Here is an 8,302-nt window from a genome sequence, read left to right as displayed (position 1 = left end):
TCTAAACATTTCTTCACAAAAAAAGAAATCTTTAACATCAATATTTATGGAACATGTCCACAAAAATCTAGTTGTCAACACTGAATATTGTATTGTTGTATTTTTTTTCACAGTTTATAAACTTACATTCATATTTTGTTGAAGTATTATTCAATAAATATTTTTATAAAGAATTTTTGAAATATTATTTTTAGAATTTTTTTAAAAAATCTCACGTACCCCTTGGCATACCTTCAAGTACCCCCAGGGGTACGCATACCCCCATTTGAGAACCACTGTTTTAGTGGGTTGCAGTGTTGTCTACATGTTGTCATAGTTAGACAGCAGATAGACCAGTGTTTTTCAACCACTGTGCCGTGCCGCGGGATAAAGTCTGGTGTGCCGTGGGAAATTATCTAATTTCACCTAATATTTTTTCCAAACCACTAATTATAGTTTGCAAATTTTGTGTTCTTGTTGTTGAGTGTCGGTGCTGTCTAGAGCTGGGCAGAGTAACCGTGTAATACTCTTCCATATCAGTAGGTGGCCGCCACTAGCTAATTGCTTTTTCTCTCTTGCACTCACCGAGGATGGACGCTCCCCTTTCCTCTCCCTTATCGCTCCTGCTTGCCTCTTTATTTTGTCTTGTCTTTAACTTTCTTGTTGCCTCTTTTTGCACTGCCCTCCAAATCTAAACATTGGAACTATTTAACTGGCCTCAACAAAATTGACAAGATCTTGGGTTTGGGGGAACCTGCTGTCGTGACGAAGCGGTTGTTGATGGACACACGACGGACTCTTGGGAGAAGAAGGAGGGCCGCGTGCCTGGTGACCCTTTTCTGTCGACGACGTGAAGATATCCACCTATTCAGAATTATGACAACAGGACATCTGCTGATTGGAGTAAACGTTGCTCTGGTTTGTCGACAAATTGTTAGTTGCTGGCAGTCTTCAAAGAACCCCAAAGCTGCCACAAATGATTGGAGGATGCGGGAAGAACTGTGGATCACATCGGACTGTCTACCCCGCAGTTTTTGAGGACCAGTCATGGACAATTTAGAGTGAAAAGCAAATTTTATTTTCACTCGCATACAAATCTTTTTAACTTGGATTGTTTCCCTGGCTTCGAGACTCTCCCGAAGATCACGTCAAGCGAAGACACAACAAACTCCCTTTTTTGTCTCTCATGGACACACACCTGTTGTGAACTTTGGACTAGCGACGGCAAATACATCAAGGCCGCGGAACAGAGACACACTATGGGATTTTACACACACACACACACACACACACACAAAAAAAAATATACGCCACACATACACCCCCCCCCCGTCCCCCAATCCAACGCCCTCGACGCAAATCCCATAGGGGTGATGAATGGATGGTCAGCGCCTGAGAGCTGCAGTCTACCACCATGACCTTGAACTACCTACCCTCTGTTGCTAGATATCTCGAGATGTATGTTGTAATATGTATATGTGCTTTGCTATGGAGGTTTTTTCTCACTCCGAACTGGGCCCCCTTAGGAGCCCAGTCTGGATTGTATTTTTTTATTCATCCTTACCCAGCGTTTACCTTTTTCCCATCTTTTACGGGGCGCCTTTTGACGACCCATCAACTTTCTTGTTCAGTACACTGTTTGTTTGTCTAATGTTGAACAGGTTCGTGCTGAAAACAAAGTTTTGTTGTACTTGTTGCAATGACAATAAAGACCTACCTACCTAAATGTCGGGAACAGCGGTGGGCAGGGTGCAGGTAAAAAGTTGTCTGGAGACTGCCCCTAAGAAAAGGCATTGAAGCGTAGAGAAGGCTATGCAGAACGAAACTAAAACTGAACTGGTTACAAAGTAAACAAAAAACAGAATGCTGGACGACAGCAAAGACTTACTGTGGAGCAAAGACGCCGTCAACAATGTGCATCCGAACGTGACACGACAATCAACAATGTGTCCACAAAGAACGACAAAAACAACTGAAATATTCTTGATCGCTAAAACAAAGTAGATGCGGGAAATATCACTCAAAGGAAGACATTAAACTCCTACAGGAAAATACCAAAAAAAGAGAAAAATACACCAAAATAGGAGCACAAGACAAGAACTAAAACATGACACAGGAAAACCGCAACAAACTCAAAATAAGTCACGGCATGATGTGACAGATGGTGATAGTGATGCATGGTTGGTTATGGATTTAAGTCATATCCAACAATTGTGACAACTTTTTCCTGTCAACTGAGTTTTATTTTGTTAATGATTTCTGCTGGTGGTGTGCCTCTGCATTTTTTTAACGCAAAAGATGTGCCTTGGCTTAAAAAAGGTTGAAAAACACTGAGGTATACATTAAACTACACACCTCCAGCTAATGCACTATATGGAGGTAATTTATGTCTTTATTATGTAATTATAATTTTTGACACTGAATTTGTGTCACAGGGGTTAGTGCGTCTGCCTCACAATACGAAGGTCCTGAGTAATCGGGGTTAGATTCCGGGCTCGGGATCTTTCTGTGTGGAGTTTGCATGTCCTCCCCGTGAATGGTAAATGGTAAATGGGTTGTACTTGTTTAGCGCTTTTCTACCCCTTTTTAATAAGGAGCCCAAAGCGCCTTGACAGTATTTCCATATTCACCCATTCACACACACACTGACGGTGGGAGCTGCCATGCAAGGCGCTCACCAGGTCCCATCAGGAGCAAGGGGTGAAGTGTCTTGTCCAAGGACACAGCGGACGTGACTAGGATGGTAGAAGATGGGGATTGAACCAGTAACCCTCAGATTGCTGGCAGAGCCATTCTACCAACTTCGCCACGCCGTCCCCGTTTCAGTTTTTGCAGTGAAACCAGTGTGGGTGCACTGCAAAAACAGACGTCCAAGTAAGATTAGATATCTCAAACAAGGGTGACCCTTGCCCATTCTCCGTCCGACAAGATAATTCCTCTCACCAATGCGTGGGTTCCCACCGGGTACTCCGGCTTCCTCCCACTTCCAAAGACACGCACCTGGGGATAGGTTGATTGGCAACACTAAATTGGCCCTAGTGTGTGAATGTGAGTGTGAATGTTGTCTGTCTATCTGTGTTGGCCCTGTGATGAGGGGGCCACTTGTCCAGGGTGTACACCGCCTTCCGCCCGATTGTAGATGAGATAGGCACCAGCGCCCCCCACAACCCCTAAGGGAATAAGCGGTAGGAAATGGATGGATGGATGGAATTTTAATTTTATGAACTGAATATTTTTTACATCAAATTGTGCTGACAATTTATTTCAATATCGATTTTGTCAGCAGTCTGTTCAAATGCAGTGTTTTAAAACTTATTGTGTACAAAATTCAAAGTTAAAAAAAGTGCAGAATGTTGTTTTTTTTACCGAACAATCGGACACACAGACGGTACACATTGAAAATACAGTGGGGCAAAAAAGTATTTAGTCAGCCACCGATTGTGCAAGTTCTCCCACTTAAAATGATGACAGAGGTCTGTAATTTTCATCATAGGTACACTTCAACTGTAAGAGACAGAATGTGAAAAAAAAAATCCAGGAATTCACATTGTAAGAATTTATTTGTAAATTATGGTGGAAAATAAGTGTTTGGTCAACCATTCAAAGCTCTCACTGATGGAAGGAGGTTTTGGCTCAAAATCTCACGATACATGGCCCCATTCATTCTTTCCTCAACACGGATCAATCATCCTGTCCCCTTAACAGAAAAACAGCCCCAAAGCATGATGTTTCCACCCCCATGCTTCACAGTAGGTCTGGTGTTCTTGGGATGCAACTCAGTATTCCTACTTCCTCCAAACATGACAAGTTGAGTTTATACCAAAATGGATACATGGATGATACAGCAGAGGATTGGGAGAATGTCATGTGGTCAGATGAAACCAAAATAGAACTTTTTGGTATAAACTCAAGTCGTCGTGTTTGGAGGAAGAAGAATACTGAGTTGCATCCCAAGAACACCATACCTACAATGAAGCATGGGGGTGGAAACATCATGCTTTGGGGATGTTTTTCTGCTAAGGGGACAGGACGATTGATCCGTGTTAAGGAAAGAATGAATGGGGCCATGTATCGTGAGATTTTGAGCCAAAACCTCCTTCCATCAGTGAGAGCTTTGAATGGTTGACCAAATACTTATTTTCCATCATAGTTTAAAAAAATATTTAAAAATCCTACAATGTGAATTACTGGATTTTTTTCACCTTCTGTCTCTCACAGTTGAAGTGTACCTATGATGAAAATTACAGACCTCTGTCATCATTTTAAGTGGGAGAACTTGCACAATCGGTGGCTGACTAAATACTTTTTTGCCCCACTGTACACACCTCCAGCTAATGCACTATGGAGGTAATTTGTGTCTTTATTATGTATTTTTAATTTTTGACACTGAATTTGTGTTAGAGGGGTTAGTGCGTCTTTGATTGATTGATACTTTTATTAGTAGGTTGCACAGTTCAGTACATATTCCGTACAATTGACCACTAAATGGTAACACTCGAATAAGTTTTTCTATTTGTTTGAGTTGGGGTCCACGTTAATCAATTCATGGTACAAATATATACTATCAGCATAATACCGTCATCACACAAGTTAATCATCATAGTATATACATTGCATTATTTACATTATTTACAATCAGGGGGTTGGGATGAGGAGCTTTGGTTGATATCAGTACTTCAGTCATCAACAATTGCATCAACAGAGAAATGGACATTGAAACAGTGTAGGTCTTACTTAGTAGGATAAGTACAGCGAGCAGAGAACATACTGAGTTCAGATAGCATAAGAACAAGTTAATACATTATAAGTAGATTTGATTATTTACATTAGGTTATTTACAATCCGGGGAGATGGGATGTGAATGGAGGAGGGTATTAGTAAAGGGTTTATGTTGTCTGGAGTTGTTGTTTTAGAGCGGTTTTGAAAGAATATAGAGATACACTTACTTTTATCCCTTTTGGGAGTGCATTCCACATTGATGTGGCATAGAAAGAGAATGAGTTAAGACCTTTGTTAGATCGGAATTTGGGTTTAACGTGGTTTGTGGAGCTCCCCCTGGTGTTGTGGTTATGGCTTTCATTTACGTTAAGGAAGTAGTTTGACATGTACTTCGGTATCAGGGAAGTGTAGCGGATTTTATAGATTAGGCTCAGTGCAAGTTGTTTTACTCTGTCCTCCACCCTGAGCCAACCCACTTTGGAGAAGTGGGTTGGAGTCTGCCTCACAATACGAAGGTCCTGAGTAGTCAGGGTTCAATCCCGGGCTCGGGATCTTTCCGTGTGGAGTTTGCATGTTCTCCCCGTGAATGCGTGGGTTCCCTCCGGGTACTCCGGCCTCCTCCAACTTCCAAAGACATGCACCTGGGGATAGGTTGATTGGCAACACTAAATTGGCCCTAACGTGTGAATGTGAGTGTGAATGTTGTCCGTCTATCTGTGTTGGCCCTGTGATGAGGTGGCCACTTGTCCAGGGTGTACACCGCCTTCCGCCCGATTGTAGCTGAGATAGGCACCAGCGCCCCCGGCGACCCCAGAGGGAATAAGCAGTAAAACATGGATGGATGGATGGAATCTACGTTCCCATCCTCACCTATGGTCATGAGCTGTGGGTTATGACCGAAAGGACAAGGTGCACGGGTACAAGCGGCCAAAATTAGTTTCCTCCGCCGGGTGGCAGGGCTCTCCCTTAGAGACAGGGTGATAAGCTGCCATCCGCCTGATTGTAGCTGAGATAGGCACCAGCAACCCCAAAGGGAATAAGCTGCAGTAAATGGATGGATGGATGGAATTTTAATTTTATGAACTGAATATTTTTTACATCAAATCGTGCTGACAATTTATTTGAATACCAATTTTGTCAGCAGTCTGTTCAAATGCAGTGTTTTCAAACTTATTGTGTACAAAATTCAGAGTAAAAAAAAAGTGTAGAATGTTTTTATTTTTTTTTACTGAACAATCGGACACACAGACAGTACACATTGAAAATATACAAACAAATTAGGGCACTACCAATTCCGTACAAAACTTTACACATTAACAAGTTGGGCAATCAACATTTTTATGTAAACAAATACAACCTTAAAAAGTAAGACACAACACAAGTAGATTAACAACATAAAAATAATAGGTTAAAACAAAAAAAATATACATATAAAAAAAATTCTTATCTCAAACATTCCTCTAATAAGGGTAATCATTTCAACGTTTTTCTACTTTTTACCATCTTCCAAGATTTTATTAATAATTTGAACTCAATAAACCAATGTGAGAATTTGGGTTTCACTTTGAGAAATCGAATTTTATGTATGAAAAATGTAGCTCGCCACATAACACGAATACTCATTTAAAGGATGCTTTCTTTTATAAATATACCGAATAAAAAAATTCAGAAAAAGTCGTTGCTTCAAAACTTAAAGAATCCCTTCCGGTAAATGACTGCAAGAATAGCACTTGTCTCAGAACCAGCTAATGAGGTGCCTTCAATTACCGGAAGTAGGTCCTGAGTTTGAAAGCAGTATTTCTGCACTGATTTTGTTTTTTACACTGAATTTTTATACACTGATTTTTTTTTGACACTGAAATTGTCCCTATAATTTTGATGTACAAAAAATCAGTTCACACAATTCAAACACAAACATTCAGTTACATTACTTTAGTGTCCAGAGAAAGCTTCCGTATTAAGGACATAAATAAACGTCCTTAATAAACATTTTCACTTTTCAGATGGCTTCAACTGTTTATATAAAGCATGAATATATGATCATTTCAACTTTAAACAACCTAATCAATGCAATATTGACATTGTCAACCACGATCGTAACCCCTTTATGTTGTCTTAATCCCCATTTACTAAAATGCATTCTTGAAAATGCAACTACAGAGACTTTTTAAAATATTATAATACTACACGTACAGCACACATGCGCTGCTGTTGACAACGTCATGACGTAGTGCTACGTTTGACCACACGAGGGTGACAGAAACCAACATTTTCACTCCTGATGCTCCATTTTAAATCAGGTCGTTTTGCTTGACGTCATTTATAATCTGTAATATTCCAAATAAGAACACACTTTATATGTAATACGTTATTTGAAATAATGCTCTTTCAAAATAAAATACTAGCAAACTTAATGCTGAGTTTTAACCACGTGACTTAGAGGCCGCCCCCCTTTCTTGATGAATGGCAAACCTTCACACTATTGGGTTCCTCCCATTTACCTTTAGCAGAGCTGATGTGAGTCAATTTAAAAGTTTAGTGACGAAATAAAATATGTTTAGAATAAAAAGTAGCTGAATATGATGGAGTGGATACATTAACATTGTACGAAACTCAAAACCAGTGAAGTTGGCACATTGTGTAAATCCATACTTGCCAATCTTGAGACCTCCGATTTCGGGAGGTGGAGCGAAGTCGGGGTTGGGCGGGGGCGTGGTTAAGAGGGGAGGAGTATATTAACAGCTACAATTCACCAAGTCAAGTATTTCATATATATATATATATATATATATATATATATATATATATAATATATATATATATATATATATATATAATGTACTTGACATTCAGGGAATAAGCGGTAGAAAATGGATGGATTCAGTGGATTCTACCTATATATATATATATATATATATATATATATATATACATATGCATATATGTATTTTATTATACATATATATACATATATATATATATACATATATATACATATATATATATATATATAAATAAAATAAATACTTGAATATCAGTGTTCATTTATTTACACATATACTCACACATAATACTCATCTATCCATTGTTGAGTTAAGGGTTGAATTGTCCATACTTGTTCTATTCTCTGTCACTATTTTTCTAACCATATGCATCTACAGTAAAAGGCAGTATTGTCCTGTTTAAGAGTGAACATTGCTGTTTACGACAGACGAACTGTTTTACGGTAGCCGAAAACGTGACTGCTGTTGTTGTGTGTTGTTACCGCGCTGGGAGGACGTTAATGAAACTGCCTAACAATAAACCCACATAAGAAACCAAGAACTCGCCCTCGATCATTCTACAGTTATAACGTCATTGGGCAGACACGCTATTTATATTGTGGGAAAGCGGCTGTGAAAACAGGCTAGCCTCACTCAAGTCCGCATGGAGCTGGAGGGGGCGTGGCCTCCAGCTCAGCCTGATTTTCGGGAGAAAATTTGTCCCGAGAGGTTTTCGGGAGAGGCGCTGAATTTCGGGAGTCCATCCACCCATCCATTTTCTACCGCTTATTCCTTTTGGGATCACGGGGGGGCGCTGGTGCCTATATTAGCTACAATCGGGC

The sequence above is a fragment of the Nerophis ophidion genome, linkage group LG04 (assembly GCF_033978795.1).
Source record: "Nerophis ophidion isolate RoL-2023_Sa linkage group LG04, RoL_Noph_v1.0, whole genome shotgun sequence".
In the NCBI taxonomy this organism is placed as follows: domain Eukaryota; kingdom Metazoa; phylum Chordata; class Actinopteri; order Syngnathiformes; family Syngnathidae; genus Nerophis; species Nerophis ophidion.
The sequence above is the reverse complement of the archived record's forward strand: the minus strand, read 5'-3'. Positions refer to the sequence as shown.